The sequence below is a fragment of the Sinocyclocheilus rhinocerous genome, unplaced genomic scaffold (assembly GCF_001515625.1).
Source record: "Sinocyclocheilus rhinocerous isolate Xijiao unplaced genomic scaffold, SAMN03320098_v1.1 scaffold689, whole genome shotgun sequence".
In the NCBI taxonomy this organism is placed as follows: Eukaryota; Metazoa; Chordata; class Actinopteri; order Cypriniformes; family Cyprinidae; genus Sinocyclocheilus; species Sinocyclocheilus rhinocerous.
Genome location: NW_015652129.1, coordinates 77,011 through 94,200, shown reverse-complemented (window position 1 = coordinate 94,200; position 17,190 = coordinate 77,011). Strand labels below are relative to the sequence as shown.

General features: G+C 37.5%; 1 pseudogene; it reads left to right on the top strand.

Moving 5' to 3' along the window:
* The first annotated feature begins 805 nt into the window (after window positions 1-805).
* LOC107713436 (roundabout homolog 2-like) overlaps window positions 806-17,190 on the top strand; it is a 70,002-nt pseudogene continuing 53,617 nt past the window's right edge.

Sequence of the window (17,190 nt, the reverse complement as noted above, 5' to 3'; positions counted from 1 at the left end):
CTTGATGAAGGTTTTCATTCGGACCTCTCAGACATTGTTTGCTATTACTCAGAGCAATTTCTCATCCGAGGTGAGGAGAATTTCAATTTGTTGCACAGTTGGTTTCCTTAGAGCTCGCAACTGTTGTCTGTCCTCTGATTCTCAGCCCATTTTGAGCATCAAAGAAAGACAAATGTTCACTTCTCGCTTCAATAATGGTGGTCTTTCAAAAGGGACAGCGATGCAAAGCTGTCGCTTTAAGATTTGTTTGGGAAGCGCGCGCTGCTCTGAAGCTCCACTCGCTTCATTCTGCGGAGCGCTGTCACACTCGAGCATCTTATTCAAACGCCATGCAGTGAGCTGAAAGACAAATGTTCACTTCTCGCTTCAATAATGGTGGTCTTTCAAAACAGACACAAAGTCAATGCAGTAAAGAAAAACGGCACATGGTATAAGGAAAGCCCTGGAGAAGAGCACTAGTAAATCTTGAGAAGGCCGATCAATGAGGGGTCTGATTGCATTGGAAATAACGTCCGCTTAATGGGTTGCTGTAAAATATAGCCGCATATCTAGAAATGCAACACTGAAAAGGATAGCCAGACAGTTTAAACATCATTTTTGCTTCAAAATACACTGACATTTGTTAAAGTGAGTCCTGCTGATGTGAGGTGAAACAACAGTGCACAGGCTACAATTCAGGTGCATGAAGCTCAAACATAAATGCTTTGCTTTTTGATCATATTGTAGGTCAATTTGACTGAGAGTCAATGTCAAGTCGCTTTAAGATTTGTTTGGGAAGCGCGCGCTGCTCTGAAGCTCCACTCGCTTCATTCTGCGGAGCGCTGTCACACTCGAGCATCTTATTCAAACGCCATGCAGTGAGCTGAATGGATGAACAGCTGGTGAACTCTGCGTACCGCGTTCAGCGCTTCAGCGGACGGGCATTACAGCCAAATGAGTGACTGAGGGAGTGAACAAACTAGTTAGACATTAGAGTCGTCATGCAATTCCTAACACAAAGATCCGCGCGTTTCGGATCCAGACATCACTGAGACTTTATCGTAATGCGCTGCTGTGGATTTCTCCAAGAGAGCAGCTGAAGTGCTTTTTCCCCTCTCATTTTTATTTCATGAGTTCAAATTGGTTGGCGTTCGCCTTGTGTTTAGAAACTGTATACTTATGCCGTAAAGAAAAGCGCAAGTCTTGTTGGAAGCCGGACAAATGGCTTTTACTGTCATAGGAACCCTGTTACTGATGCTCTCTAACATCTATAGCTCTTCAGGTGAGTTAAAACACTCAATTATTGATTTGATTTTGGTTCAATACTGCATGTTGCAATTTGAAAGTAAGTTTAATATTTACGTTTGACTCTCAGACTTATATACGTACGTATCGCTGTAAATACAGCTAGATGGCTTTCAGTTTTTGGATATTTAAATTATTGGATGTGATTTTTTCAATCAACTTTATATTTTGTACCAGAAAATCTTGCTTTTATTATCAATGTTGAGTTACATCAGGTCACATCTACCTATAAAAAAAGGTGTAGAAACATTTTCACTAAGAAATTGCTTCTTAATACATAGTTAAGCAAAATTCTAAACTGGAAAGACTGAAATAGTGTCTTATAGTGAAATCTACTCAAGTAATCTGTTTTATTTACAACTTTGACAAATCATTTTACAGTGACAACAACAGTAACAATACACTGAAGAATTCAGAACTTAAATGTAATACTTTTTAATAAGTTCATTCACCTTTTCGACTACTTTAAATGTAATTACTGATAAAGGAAATTGAGTTAACACTCAAAATCAAATAGAAATGAATGACAGACTTTTTTGTAATGAGTTAAATGGAAACAGTAATGTTTTTATAGCATAATGATCGTTTTTGCAGTGAAGCGTGAGACAATAATAAGAAAAAGTTTCCATTAAAAGATGAAAAAGATCATAATCACGCTGGATACAACACAAGACAGCTGTATTATAAAATATTCATGTTCAGGCACTTCTCAAAGCGTATTACAAGAAAGACGATTGTGTTTTATTTCTTCCTTCGGTAGCTAATGGTACAAAACAAGCACAGCAGTACAAATAGAAATGTTGTGCTCTTTAGAAAGGCATTTCTAGCTATTAGAAATGCCATTTATTTTTATTTGTTTTGACAGTCCATTATTACAGTAGGCTATTCACAGACGTCTTAAATCTAGACATGACAGCTACTGTTACGAGTAAATATTTACAATACAAGATCTGTTTCCATGATCTCCTCCTACACACTTCGTATGTGTACCGTGTTTGATTGTGGTGAAATGACCTGTACTGACCGCATACGTTTGGCAGGTGCAGAGAGTCTGTGGGGCGGCATGATGTGTCCCCCTGCTGAGGCCGGCTTAATGGCCTTCTGCATTACAGGAGACAGCGGCTGCTGTACACGGCAAGCTTTAGAAAGAGACTTTATGAGTTATGCATCTGTCTTCCCATTGTGGGGGTGCCTGAGCTGAAAGGATGCTTAAAATAGAGCTATGTGTGTATTACTATGCAGTGGGTTTATCGATTTGACTGTCAGCTGTGAATATGAAAAGCATTATGTGCTGTGTGCTTAGAGAAAGTTCAGAGTTAAACATACTGTATAATATGAAAGATGATAGATAATACCAGATAATAGCAGACTTCGTACTCCGGTTGCTAAGAGACGTCTGTACCACAGGCAGATCTGGAGTCACAAATTGTTTTTGAAGGTATTCTTAGTCCAAATTTGACCAAATATGAAATAGTAATAATATGTTTTAAATAATCCAATACATTGTCAATTTATTATGACTATACTTGGATTAACTGCAGCTCTTAATCCAATGACTATCGATCTATCTATCTATCTATCTATCTATCTATCGTTCTATCGTTCTATCTATCGTTCTATTGTTCTATCTATTGTTCTATCTATCGTTCTGTCTATTCATCATCCTATCATTCTATTGTTTTGTCTTTCTATTGTTCTATCATTCTATAGTTCTATCATTCCATTTATCTATCATTCTATCCATTGTTTGAAGCGTGAGACAATAATAAGAAAAAGTTTCCATTAAAAGATGAAAAAGATCATAATCACGCTGGATACAACACAAGACAGCTGTATTATAAAATATTCATGTTCAGGCACTTCTCAAAGCGTATTACAAGAAAGACGATTGTGTTTTATTTCTTCCTTCGGTAGCTAATGGTACAAAACAAGCACAGCAGTACAAATAGAAATGTTGTGCTCTTTAGAAAGGCATTTCTAGCTATTAGAAATGCCATTTATTTTTATTTGTTTTGACAGTCCATTATTACAGTAGGCTATTCACAGACGTCTTAAATCTAGACATGACAGCTACTGTTACGAGTAAATATTTACAATACAAGATCTGTTTCCATGATCTCCTCCTACACACTTCGTATGTGTACCGTGTTTGATTGTGGTGAAATGACCTGTACTGACCGCATACGTTTGGCAGGTGCAGAGAGTCTGTGGGGCGGCATGATGTGTCCCCCTGCTGAGGCCGGCTTAATGGCCTTCTGCATTACAGGAGACAGCGGCTGCTGTACACGGCAAGCTTTAGAAAGAGACTTTATGAGTTATGCATCTGTCTTCCCATTGTGGGGGTGCCTGAGCTGAAAGGATGCTTAAAATAGAGCTATGTGTGTATTACTATGCAGTGGGTTTATCGATTTGACTGTCAGCTGTGAATATGAAAAGCATTATGTGCTGTGTGCTTAGAGAAAGTTCAGAGTTAAACATACTGTATAATATGAAAGATGATAGATAATACCAGATAATAGCAGACTTCGTACTCCGGTTGCTAAGAGACGTCTGTACCACAGGCAGATCTGGAGTCACAAATTGTTTTTGAAGGTATTCTTAGTCCAAATTTGACCAAATATGAAATAGTAATAATATGTTTTAAATAATCCAATACATTGTCAATTTATTATGACTATACTTGGATTAACTGCAGCTCTTAATCCAATGACTATCGATCTATCTATCTATCTATCGTTCTATCGTTCTATCTATCGTTCTATTGTTCTATCTATTGTTCTATCTATCGTTCTGTCTATTCATCATCCTATCATTCTATTGTTTTGTCTTTCTATTGTTCTATCATTCTATAGTTCTATCATTCCATTTATCTATCATTCTATCTATCCATTGTTCCATCTATCGTTCTATGTTGATCTATCTGTCGTTCTGTCTATTAGTCATTCTATCGTTCTATCGTTCTCTCTTTCTATTGCTTTATCATTCCATCTATCTATCTATCTATCTGTCTATCTATCTATTCGTCATTCTATCGTTCTGTCTTTCTATTGTTTTATCATTCCATCGTTCTATCTATCTATCATTCTATCTATCTATCTATCTATCTATCTATCTATCTATCTGTCTGTCTGTCTGTCTGTCTGTCGTCCTCTCTATCTATCTATCATTCCATCTATCCATCCATTATTCTAGTAATTGTTTTATCTATCATTCTATCTTTTTTATCTATCGTTCGTTCTTATCTATTTAATCCAATGATTATTTTGAGACATGTTGACACCATTTACAGTAACATCACATCAGCTTTGCTTAATTTCTCTATAGACCAATAATTCATTTGGCTTATTGCTTTTCACTTAGCAAATAGGTGTTCCAGATTTAATTTTCGTAAGTAAATGCGCTTGTTCCTTAAATAGGGGGAATGTGGGTGTGTTTGTGTTTATATTTATTACCAGAAAACTGCAGACTGCAAAATCTCCTGCAGCTGTCATTAATGTAAAAGGTCTGATGCTTAGAACTGACATAACAAAAGCTGTTCAGTTTGTGTTACTTAGCAGTTGCAGTCACGTTAGGGCAAATGGCCAACTACGAGAGGTCGAATGGGGTTGACAGAGATAATGGCGTTTCTGAAACGATGACAAATGGCCTGAGATGGATCACCCAGCAGAGATGTAAGCTGTCACAGTTAGCCGATAAGAACAGTTTTTGCGGCGCTGTGAAAAGCGTTGTGCCTGACGTAATAATGGGTCTAGGAATCATACCGGCAGATCTCTTTCATGAACGACTATTTTGTTTTGTTCTTTGATCAGTGTACACCAGTACGCACCCGTGTGCCCATTAGAAACGTCTGTTGAGGAAAAAAACATTAGATCATTACTGATCCCAGAGAGCCAGGATGATGCTCTGTTTTTTGAATATGTTTGAAGCAAACAGCTTTGAAAATTCGACTGGGCACAAGGTCTCCGGTCACTGTTTTCAAAACGTATTAGCTTTAGTGATGAAACATTTAAGCCCTTAGGAAAAAGAGGGTGAAGCATGCATGTCTAATATTTGTAAATATTAATTACTGTAATGCATTACATAACGCCATATCTTGTGGACATACACTAAATATAACTTGTGTCAACAGTATTTCAGCGGGAAGACACTTGATCCTCCTGTGTTCAGTCATCTATCCATTCAGACGTTTCAAACGTTCTATCATTCTAACATTTTGTCTATCATTCTATCAAACGTTCTATCTATTGTTCTAGCAAACATTCTATTTCTAACTTTCTATCATTCTAACATTCTAGCTAACGTCCTATCTATTGTTCTATCAAACGCCCTATCTATCCAACCACCCCTCCATCCATCCATCCATGCATTCTTTCTAATGTTCTACCTAACAGTCAAACATTCTATCTATCATTCTGTCCATCCATCCATCCATCCATCCATCCATCCATCTGCCGTCCATCTGTATCAAACATTCTATTTCTAACATTTTATCTATCCATCCATCCATCCATCTATCATCTGTCTGTCTGTCGTTCTATCATTCTGTCAGTCTATCTTTCTATCTATTGTTCTATTGTTCTATCTATCCATCATTCTATCTATCTATCTATCTGTCTATCTATCTATCTATCTATCTATCTATTGTTCTGTCTCGTTCTGTCTATCGTTCTCTCTATCTATATATCGTTCCATCTATTCATTATTCTAGTAAATGTTTAATCTGTTGTTCTATCATTCTATCTATCATTCTAATCTTATTCTCTATCTATTTTCCTATCTGTCAGTTGATTGTTCTATTGTTCAAACAAGACTTTAAGCCAACTTTTAAAGTTTGTCTTGAGAAACTTGTCTAGTTAACAATGATAGTTGTATGAACTTATTTCAGTTCATTTTAATTCTTTCTTGCACTTGAACTGCTATTCTGCATGTTATTTGCTTATTTCATTTTCATCCCATTTGTCATTTACCGGCATGCTACACTGCTTTTCTCCCAGCTATTTCCTACTTTTACAAACTTTCCACATTTTTGGATTCAAGGACATGTTCATAATATGTATCCGGAAACCCAGCAAAACCCATTTATATCCACTACTCAGGGAATTTACCACTCAGAGATACTGCGAGAATTAGAATCTCCCACATATTTCTCATGTGAGTTTCGTGCATAAATATTTAACAGCACTATGTGTGACTGCATGACAGAACCTTCTTTCAGTGCTTTTTTCACTTGATTATGCTGTGGGACTAATTTGGTTCACTGTTGCCCATATGTAACCTCCTTTCCTGTAAGATATGAACCTGTTAATGTGGTCTTATACCTCTCATTTGCATTTTCCAAAGGAAGCGGCAACTGTGTACGCCATGAAATCACTGACAGATAATTATCCTTTCAAATCAGGCATAGCTTTTCATGTGTGATGGGATTGAAAAGCACAGGCTTTTATCCATTCCTTTCATTCTCTCACAAGGACCAATTAGCTTGCCATAACTTTAAAAATGATGTTGCCTCTGGAGTAGTGGGGAGTTCTAATCTCGACTGCTGTAAACGGATGGAAACATACTTATGCTGAGTGCAATGTGCAGCAGGAGGCTGATGAACTATTTTGGTGTTTTTTGACTGAGTTTTTAGGAAAGTCATTAGTAACTTCATTGAATTTAGTTTCACCAAGAAAATACCTTATGCTTTCTAAGGGCTGTTTTCTTCCACTGGAGTGCTTTCAGACAAATTAAGACAAAATAATTTCTCCTTCATTCCATAGATGCTATTATTTAATCGCAGCACGCACACACACCAACTGTTGAAATTTTACACTCTCTTAACATCAAGTAAGACCCAACACATGGCCACTGCAATGCCTTACACTGTAAATATTCCGCCTCGTAAAAGCACAAAGAAGAAACCCTCTCTGTTAGTTCTGTAGCCCCGGATAGAGCAGAATTCAGCACTAATGGGCGGTGAGGTTTGGAGCCTCATTCAACAGCCGCAGCCATGCTAGACTCTGCCTTAATGTCAGCTTCTTTTAACTTCGCACTGATTTCGTCTGGCTCTCTGGGCTGAAAGCTTAATAGGTGCTGAGTCATCAGCCTTTGAGAGGTTCATCCCCGGCTCCTTTTCCCACTGGCCATTAGAAGCCTCTCGCCCCTTGTTCCATCCTTTGACTGATGCTGGTGAAGACTATAGTTGTGTGGTTGAATGGTGCACCCCAGGCACTCTGTTACAAAAGTTTTTATTTCACAATTTTTTTGTTAGAAATGTAATTCAAGTGGTTCCACACAAGTGTTATGCAGTTTCAGTCCTGCTTTGTTTATGCTCAGAGCCAATTAAATCAGGGTCAAACCACTTTAGACACCGGGGGATAATATTTAGATAACTAAAACATAACTAAAACTGCATCAGATGTATTAAACAGACATGCATTTAGCTAACTCATTATGTTTGAGTAAATAAAGCTGATATGGCGATAAACCCAAGTAATGAAGGTTAAGTGCATGAATTAGTATAGAAGTTGTGTCCCAAGTGAGATACTATACACTATGCACTTATACAATGCACTATGTACCCAACCATTTAGTGAATTAATTTTATAAGGTTATTTCTCCATCCTGCATCAGAGTCTGTTATCCCCTTCCCCTTTGCCACGTAAGGAAAGCTGTGACAGTTGAGTGCATTAAGTGTCCAACATCCCACACTTCGGTTAATTTTGTGTATTATCTGGGTATTTGAAGTGCATTTGAAGATTTTTTTGTTTTGTTTACTGTTTATACTACAAATGGCACATAATTGGGATGCACCTACTGTCATTTATCAGAAATGATTAACAAAGCAGCTTACTCTTGGAGCAACCAAGGTTAAAACTTGTTCGTCGGCAAAATGACTAAATGTAAAATGTAAAACTTGTTCATATGAAGATTGAAGCAGCAACCTTTTGGTTACTAGCCCTGTTCTTTAGCCACCTCAGCTCACCACCATTTTTATTTTGTTTTAAAGTTTATGTAAAATTAGGTTTAACTGCCTGGTTTTGTTAAATAGTACTTACTATAAAGGTGCCTAACATTCCCTCTGTATGTCCACAGATAGCTCTGATATCTAATTTTAGTATACTAAAGACTTTTAATTGAAAAATTTAGGGTTTTTTTATGTTTTGTTTTGTTTTTTTAATTCTGTATATTTAATATATAAAATCAGGGTCAGGAATTAATGGGAGTTTGGGGCAAAAGTGAACAAAAAAGCCCCTCAAATTTAAAGTGCCCCTATTTTGCCATTTTTAAGGCATTTTTCCTAATATTGTTTTGGTAGCCTCCTACAATAGGTTTACATGGCATGCAAGGTCAAAAAATGCTTAGGTTTTCTCATAATATGCATTTAATATCACCTCATTTTCCAACGATTCTCTAACGATTCCTTCGAAGCAGTTCTAAGATTCAGTCTCTCTAAACCCCTCCTTTCTGTGAGTCTACTCTACTCTGATTGGTCAGATGGCTCACTCTGTTGTGATTGGTCTACCACATACAGCGTGTGTTGAAAACAATATGGCCATTGCCATAGTAGTTCCACATTTTGAATGCTCAATAGAAAGTATAAACATCTATTATTTATCATACTGACAGGTTATGATTCAGTGGAGCCAGCTGGTCCAAATAAACTGGGTACTGAGCAATATTTCAAGAGCAAGCGTTTTGTGAATACCGCGTTAAACTCCCCCGAGATTAGAGAAGCAGTCGGCGATAAAATGACGGGAACACAAAAAAGATTGGGGTTGTACTGCTGTGAATTTAACCACTGATTCTTCGCAGCCTCATCTTTTGGAAGTCAAAATAAAATGAATTTACTTTCACATTACATTTCACATTTAATTTTTTTAAATATCTAAAAATGCCCTTGTACAATTAAACTAAATCTGTTACCACTGTTGCAATTAAAGTGTAATGTGAAGTGAACACAATAGTGTTGATTGTGCATTACATTTATATCTGCTCACGTTGCATCAAATATTTATTTTTATGCATTGTTTTTTGCAGCGTTGAGCATTATAACCAATCACACACGTATCTATTGGGTGCATGAATGTAATGGCTAGCAGCATTTAGACTAGTCACCGGTGATGAAAAAAGAAAAGTAGCTTCAGCTTCTATGCCACTTTTGTAATTTAAAGATTACTTATGTTGATTTTGATAACATTTTATTGGTAACTGCTTTTAGCACTCTGACTGATTGACTTAATTTAAGTATTTGACATGAAGGACAACACAAATACTTTTTATAAGGTACAGTAATTCAAAAAATTGCCCTTACAATCTTAGGGGACAAATATTACTGCTTACTGGAAAAGTACATTTCTGGCACTGATATACATTACATCCGCCAGATGCTTTTAGCCAGATGCTTTTAACCTTCACTGTTGATTCCTCACAGGGTCCCGCCCACGTTTGGATGATGTTCCCCCCAGGATAGTGGAGGATCCCTCTGATCTGATCGTGTCAAAGGGTGAGCCGGCCACCCTGAACTGCAAGGCAGAGGGTCGACCCATGCCCACAGTGGAGTGGTATAAAGACGGCGAGCACGTTGAAACCGATAAGGATGACCCTCGCTCTCACCGCATGCTTTTGCCCAGCGGCTCCCTTTTCTTCCTGCGCATTGTTCACGGACGCCGCAGCAAACCTGATGAGGGAGTTTACACTTGCGTTGCCCGCAATTACCTAGGAGAGGCCGTTAGCAGAAACGCCTCGCTGGAAGTAGCCAGTAAGTACCTTCTGATGAATTCCACCATGCTTAGTGATTCTGGGTGAAGCGTAGCTATGCTGAAATAAAAGTAATCTGTCCCTCTCAGACACGGCCTGAGGTTTTGTTTGTCGAGTTCTTTGTGGCAGGCTGCTGGTGAGTTTTTGCCTGTTGTGACAGTGTGTCCTCCTGCTGTGTGACTGCACTCTGGGCTTTTGGCTCAGCTGTAATCCAGCTCTCTGGCTCAGGAACGTCACCATATCCAGCTCCTCCGCCAGAAGAAACTGGATTAGCAAGTTTGTTGATTAGAATTAGAATGCAACTAATTAGATTCCCCAAAGTTTGCTCATTAAAACACAAAGCAGCAATTTCCTGGTGCCTGTTTTCCACACGACCATCTCCTTTCTTTTTTAAACAAGCTGCATCTTTTGCAATACACAATTTATAATATGGTTCCGTATTTTAGTTAAATATTTCATTTTATTTTATTCATGTTTTTTGTTGTTTGTTTTGTTGGCTAACTTGAACTTACAATGAAACATACTTCTAAAGTATTTATTAATATTAATGCTAATTTCAGTATTTACTAATACATTTTATTTTACATTTTGATATTAAAATCAAGAATAAAAACTTAGCTGTTAACATTATTTAATGGACCTGAACTAACAATGAACAGTTGTATTTTTATTGACTAATATTGTTAAGATGTTAATTTTAAGATTAATAAATGCTTTAACAAACAGTGTTGGGAAGGTTACTTTGCAAATGTAACAGGTTACAGATTACAAGTTACCTTATTTAAAATGTAATACGTAGTGTAACTATTTTTAATTAATTTATTAAAGTATTGTAACTGATTACATTTGATTACTTTTTCTAAATTTCTAACAAATGTTTTTAACTGTTAATCGTTTTCAAACATTTTAAGCAGGCAGTGTTAACCTACAGTAGTACTCAACACTGATTACTTGTCAGACTTTCAAAATCCTTCATCACTTGAATTAAGATTATAATAATTTAATTTTAAAGCGCAGCACTGGAATGCACTTTTAAAACACTGGAACACATTTGTATCACTCGCCAGGGTGGCAACTCTTAGACAGTTTGTAGCCTAAAGCTTTCAGCTCAAATTCAAATGAGAACCAATCAAAACCATCAGAAGAGCATTGCTTTACTTAATGGCCTTTAAATTGCAGGAGGCATCGTGCACATCAAAAACAGGCAAAGCAACAAATCAATATTATTCAACATATTCTAGCTTTTTACAGAAAATATTAAGGTGTAACCCCCTTTGTAATCATTAACATTTTCATAAGTAACTAATTTAATTATAGATTTTTTCTCAGTAACTGTAATAGATTATTAAATTATGTAATCCCGTTGCATGTAACTAGTTACTCCCCAACACTGTTAACAAATATATGGCTCATTGTTAGTTAATGTTAGTTAATGCATTAACCAGTGTTAACTAATGGAACCTTATTGTAAAGTGTTACCACTTCAAATTTTCTCATATTTCCCTGTTATTTTCAGAAGTCTGATTTTGTCAGTTTGCTCTGGCGCTTTGAGATGAAGGTGAGGTTGATCTGATGTAAATGTCAGAAGGCCAATGTCAAATCAAGCCCATTTTGATGCATCTACCAACTTGCCGAAAGAAATGATTAAAGTGTTTCCCCGAAATGAGCTCTTAAAATAGACATCCTTAACTGCCGAGGGAGAGTCGAGCCCTTAGAGCCATTACAGACTTTTGCTTACTATCCCAGAGGACGCTGAGTAGCAGAGCATGCTGGGTGAAAATGATTTGCAATCATGCACTCGGCGGTAGATCTTATCCTGAAGTCTGCATACTCACTCTCCCAAATAGCTCTTCATATTTTTGGCCACGTAGAAATAGCAGGAAGGGGAATACTAGCCGATTTAAGACCTAAATCTCATTATATCACTATTCATTTAGAATGTGGGTTTTTTTTTTCAGTCACAAGATTTGCTGAATGATGCTACGTGGCCTTTAAATCCAAGTCATAATTACCGCATCGAAAAATATGTCGTCTAAGCAAGCCTTACAAGATGATTTATTATGTACGATTAAAGCCAGAAAGAGAAAGGAATCGTTTTTTGCTCTCAAGAGTCCATATAGACTCACACTCAGCACTCCTGCGAGCCTCAAATCAGGCTGGATATTAGCTCGTGCTGCACAATGCTCGTGAATTAAGTGCTTGTCCTTGTGGAAGATGAGACTCGGGTCATACACCAGGAGACCCAGCTCACCGCCGGCCGTATCTTCTCCTCAGCAGTGATTAATGTGCTAATTAGAGCTGGACAGTTTCCAGCGCGACCGCGGCATGAGGGCAGAGCGGATGGTTTAAGAAGACGGAGGATCCTGAGGGGTACAACAGGTGAAGGCAGGGGCGAGGGCGAGCAATCCTTCACACATTTCTGAGACTTTGTCTAGTCCTGCAGCTCAGATTATAGCAGCAAGCGGATTGAGGTGGAAAAAAAATTGATTGTATACATGGGATCAGCCTGTTTGTGATAAGTGAGCAGTTTTTGCCATGACAAGTCCGTGCCCATCTGTTAGATATTTCAGCTTATGGGACTCGCAAACACGGAGAGTTGTTGAGCTATGAAATGTTCGCTCTGTGCTTGTTTGTTGGTGAATCACCCGTGTTTTTCAGTATTAGGCACATGTGTGATGTGATTAACTGTTCTAGTCGATTCGTGAATGTCCTGGGAGAGAGAATATTTGGAAACACATTAGCTTTGGCTTGATCTGTGCACACACTTTTCACCAAGTATTTTTCACCAAGAAAAACAATGTGAAAAAATTATTTTGTTTCACAGAAGAAAGAAAGTGATAGGTTTGGAAAATTGTTATAATGTTATAGTATGTTTTAATATGTTTAGTAAATATGTTTTAAATTCTTGTTTATTTTTTTAATTTAATTTATTTTATTTACATTTTAGTACTTAATTTCTTAAAAGTTCTTTATTTTAAAGGGACAGTTCACCCAAAAATGGAAATTACCCCATGATTTACTCACCCTCAAGCCATCCTAGGTGTATATGACTTTCTTCTTTCAGATGAATACAATCTGAGTTATATTAAAAAATGTCCTGGCTCTTCCAAGCTGTGGCAGTGGATGAGGTTTAAGATTTTGAAGCCCAAAAAACTGCATCCATCCATCATAAAAAGTACTCCAGACAGCTCCGGGGGTTTAATAAAGACCTTCTGAAGCTCGCTACGCCTACGTCCTACGTCATCTGCTGAAACCCCACTCTCTCGTGAACGTGTGTATGACAGTTAGCGGAAGCTAGTGATTATAGTTTATAAAGTTGTAAATATGGATATTTTTCTTATACAAATGCATCAATTCACTTCAGAAGGCCTTTATTAACCCCCCAGAGCCATGTGGAGTACTTTTTATGATGGATGGATGGATGCAGTTTATTGGGCTTCAAAAGCTGGACCCCCATTTGCAGCCATTATAAGGCTTGGAAGAACCAGGGCATTTTTTAATATAGCTCCGATTGTATTCGTCTGAAAGAATAAAGTCATACAGTATACACCTAGGATGGTTTGAGGGTGAGTAAATCATGGGGTAATTTTCATTTTTGGGTGAACTATCCCTTTAATATTTATATTTTATTTCAGCTATATTTCAATTAAAATGATTGTCAATTAAAATATCAAGAATTCAGACTTACCATTTTTTTCTGACAATACAAAGACAGTGTTGGTCACATGACTAGTGATCGACCAATATAGATTTTTTATAACCGATATTAATTATTTGCATGTTTATGTGCCCGATAACCGATATGCGGAACCGATATTTATTTACTGTTATAAAGTAAATAAATGACTGAGTGAAGCAAGAACATACTTCACTTTGGTTTTTCCTCTTTTCAGTCATCTTTTTTTTTTTTGTGTGTTGAAAATCAGCAGTCTTTCATGTTAAATTTAATCTTTGTAAGATCTTGACGGATTATCTACGTGACTCCAACTTCACGAGACTAACGATGAGCAGACAACAGAGAGAGAGAATTCAATTCAGTGCTTTTATTTCCAACATACGCTCATTCATGGCTGCATATTATTTAATTCAGGCAAAGTTACTTCTTTACTGGGACAGGACTGTGAGTTGGTCTCTATTTCTTAGAGCCAAGCTACATAAACTACATATCAGGCATTTATGTAATGCATCTAATTTGTGCATAAATGGCTGTTATGTTAAATAAAGTTTACTAACTAGACTAGATTATGAAATGCCTGCTGACAGTGCGGTTTATCTATGCAGTTGCACAGAACAATACTCAAACTGCGATCGCTTATTTGTGCATAAATGGCTGTTATGTTAAATAAAGTTTACTAACTAGAGCAAATCAAGTGCACGCATCATGCCGTTGTTGTTGTCTCGTCTCCCCTCAGACGCGCTGCAGTGGCGATCCTGCGCACAATTCTCAATACACCCACAAGATGGCGGCGTTTATCGGTGAATCCGATATTGCAAAACCGATATCCGATTATGGTAAAATGCTTAAATATCGGGAAAATATTGGTAAATCGATATATTGGTCGATCTCTACACATGACAATGCATGCATACTTTGAGAAGAGTTGAGAAGAAACTAATTCAAATTCAGCACATGTTCTGACAGTATGTGTCTTTGGACAAAAGCCTATGTTTACAGCAGTGAGTTTCAAGCATCCACTCACTTTTTTTTTCAAGAAAATGTTAAAAGCGACTTTATTCATCAAGGTTTAAACAGCCATAGCAAGTATAAATCGCTCTTTAAATTCAACGCTTTTGTTGCTCTTGCATTTCAAGGTCTTTGACAAACAAAAACATTTGTACATTTTATGAAAAGCCAGTGTTGTTCTGTAATATTAAAGGGTTCACCAGTAAGAGAAGACTGAATCTGGGTCTTACACTAATATATTAATCCATGCAATGCTAGACTGCCGTATATTGGGGGATACAGTATTATCCACCTAACATATGTATGCCACAGGACCACTGCTTAATCTGACGCTTGTCATAATGGCAGAATGACAAATGGCAAGTGCGACTAGTGGAGCCTGTTATTTCTTTTTTTCTTTTCCCTAATACATCTTTCCCCATGCGCTCTTATCTAAACCCTCTGAAGGGCTGTTATGGGATTTCTTGCATGCACAATGTTGTTGAACATAACCAATCGCATTTTATATCGCATATCTTCCATGCTCTTTGTCTGTTTCATGTAAAATGCGTTACATTTTCAGCTGTTGCGTTTCATTTCAGGAAGACAATTTCCGACCAAGTTCTGTCCTTTTATTGATTGTTCAAGAAAGCACATAAAAGCCTGAAAGAGATGTAGAATGGGATGTTATCAGTCCAAACGGAAGTAAGCACAAAAGACGTGCAGATTAACCCAGTCAGCGTCTCTCTGGGTGGGTCGATTAGCCGAGTTTCGACACGGGGAATAAAGTAGCGTGGGATTAGCCCACCTCTGGGATGGATTTATTTATGTGGCTCTGAAATGAACAATAACAACATCCTGTCTAGTCCACACACACTTCCAGCTGTGTGTCAGAATCCCGGCCGGCCGTAACCTTCACAACGACATCCACGTTCATGCACCACCATATAATTACACGTTAGCGGTTAGCATAATTTCGCATGTAATTGTCAGGCTGAAAGTGTAGGAGTGCTTCAGTTAGCTTGAAACATTTCACAAGTCTCCTCCCACTCCCATACACACACACACACACACACCAACAGATGGCCGCTTGTCAAACCCAACACGGATTCTTCAGGTTAGAATGATTGTCCTTTTAAGACCAACGTCTGAGTCACAAACGGGCGAATGTGTTGTGAGTCTCCATAGTGGGGGCAAATGAGCGGCCGTGTGTAAAGAAGGAGAAAGAGCGCGTGGTGAGTCAGTGGTGGGCTATTAATAATGTACATCCCAACAGGCTTGTCATTTACCATCATTCCATGATCTCTACAGGGGGGGTGGAGAAGAAAGGCTTCTGGCCTTTTGAAATGAGCCCGACCTGTGTGAGATTCAGCTTGTGAAATGTCCTTTTGCTCCTATAATTCAAAATCATGAGTTGTCGGAATACCGGTGATCACAAATTAAAAATTTTTGGGTGCGGTGATGAATATGTTTATGTCATGTTCACTGCAGGGGTTTCAGTGTGGTAGCATATGTAATAACCTAACAGGAACTCATGAAAATGGGAAGCCCAAATGATTAGTTACTTATTTATGAAAGCAATGGTTGTGTCTGAAAACATAGTACCTACCATAGTAACTACCTTGCTAGGGGGTCTACCAGGAGAGAGACCACATTTCTGGAAACATGCGTTATGTGACTAATGACTCAGGAAAATTAATAGTGACTGTCCTGAGCTGTAATGTAAAAGAGAGCAGACAGGCAAAAATATATTGGCTGTTTGGTCCATTTTATGCTTTTAAGAGATGTGTGTGTGTGTGTGTGTGTGTGTGTGGTTCAGGTATACCCTAAATTATGGACAAAATGTCCCCACAAAGATGGCAATATCCAAAATCCTTGACCTTGTGGGGACATTTTTTTTTGTCCCCATGAGGAAACAAGCTTATAATTAAGTTTTTTATTTTTATTTTGAAAATGCACAAAGTTTTCTGTAAGGGGTAGGTTTAGGTGTAGGGTTGGTGTAGGGCGATTGAAAATACAGTTTGTACAGTATAAAAACCATTACGACTATGGAATGTCCCCTAAAAAATATACATGTCATTTTACATTTATATTGTACTAAGGCAAAATGTATTTGTCAAAATATTACATGTGCTGGATAGATAGTATATTTTGTGTGTGTGTATATATATATAATGTTTATATTGTACTAAAGCAAAGATTTATTAAAATATTACATGTGATGCAGTGCTATTTTCATATTATTTATGTACAATTACATTTTTCTATTAATATTTTGAACTTGAATTTAAAGGGGTCATATGATGTTGCTAAAAAGAACATTATTTTGTGTATTTGGTGTAATGAAATGTGTTTATGCGGTTTAAGGTTCAAAAAACACATTATTTTCCACATACTGTACATTATTGTTTCTCCTCTATGCCCCGCCTTTCTGAAACGCGTAAATTTTTACAAAGCTCATCGGTCTGAAAAAGCAAGGTGTGCTGTGATTGGCCAGCAACGGT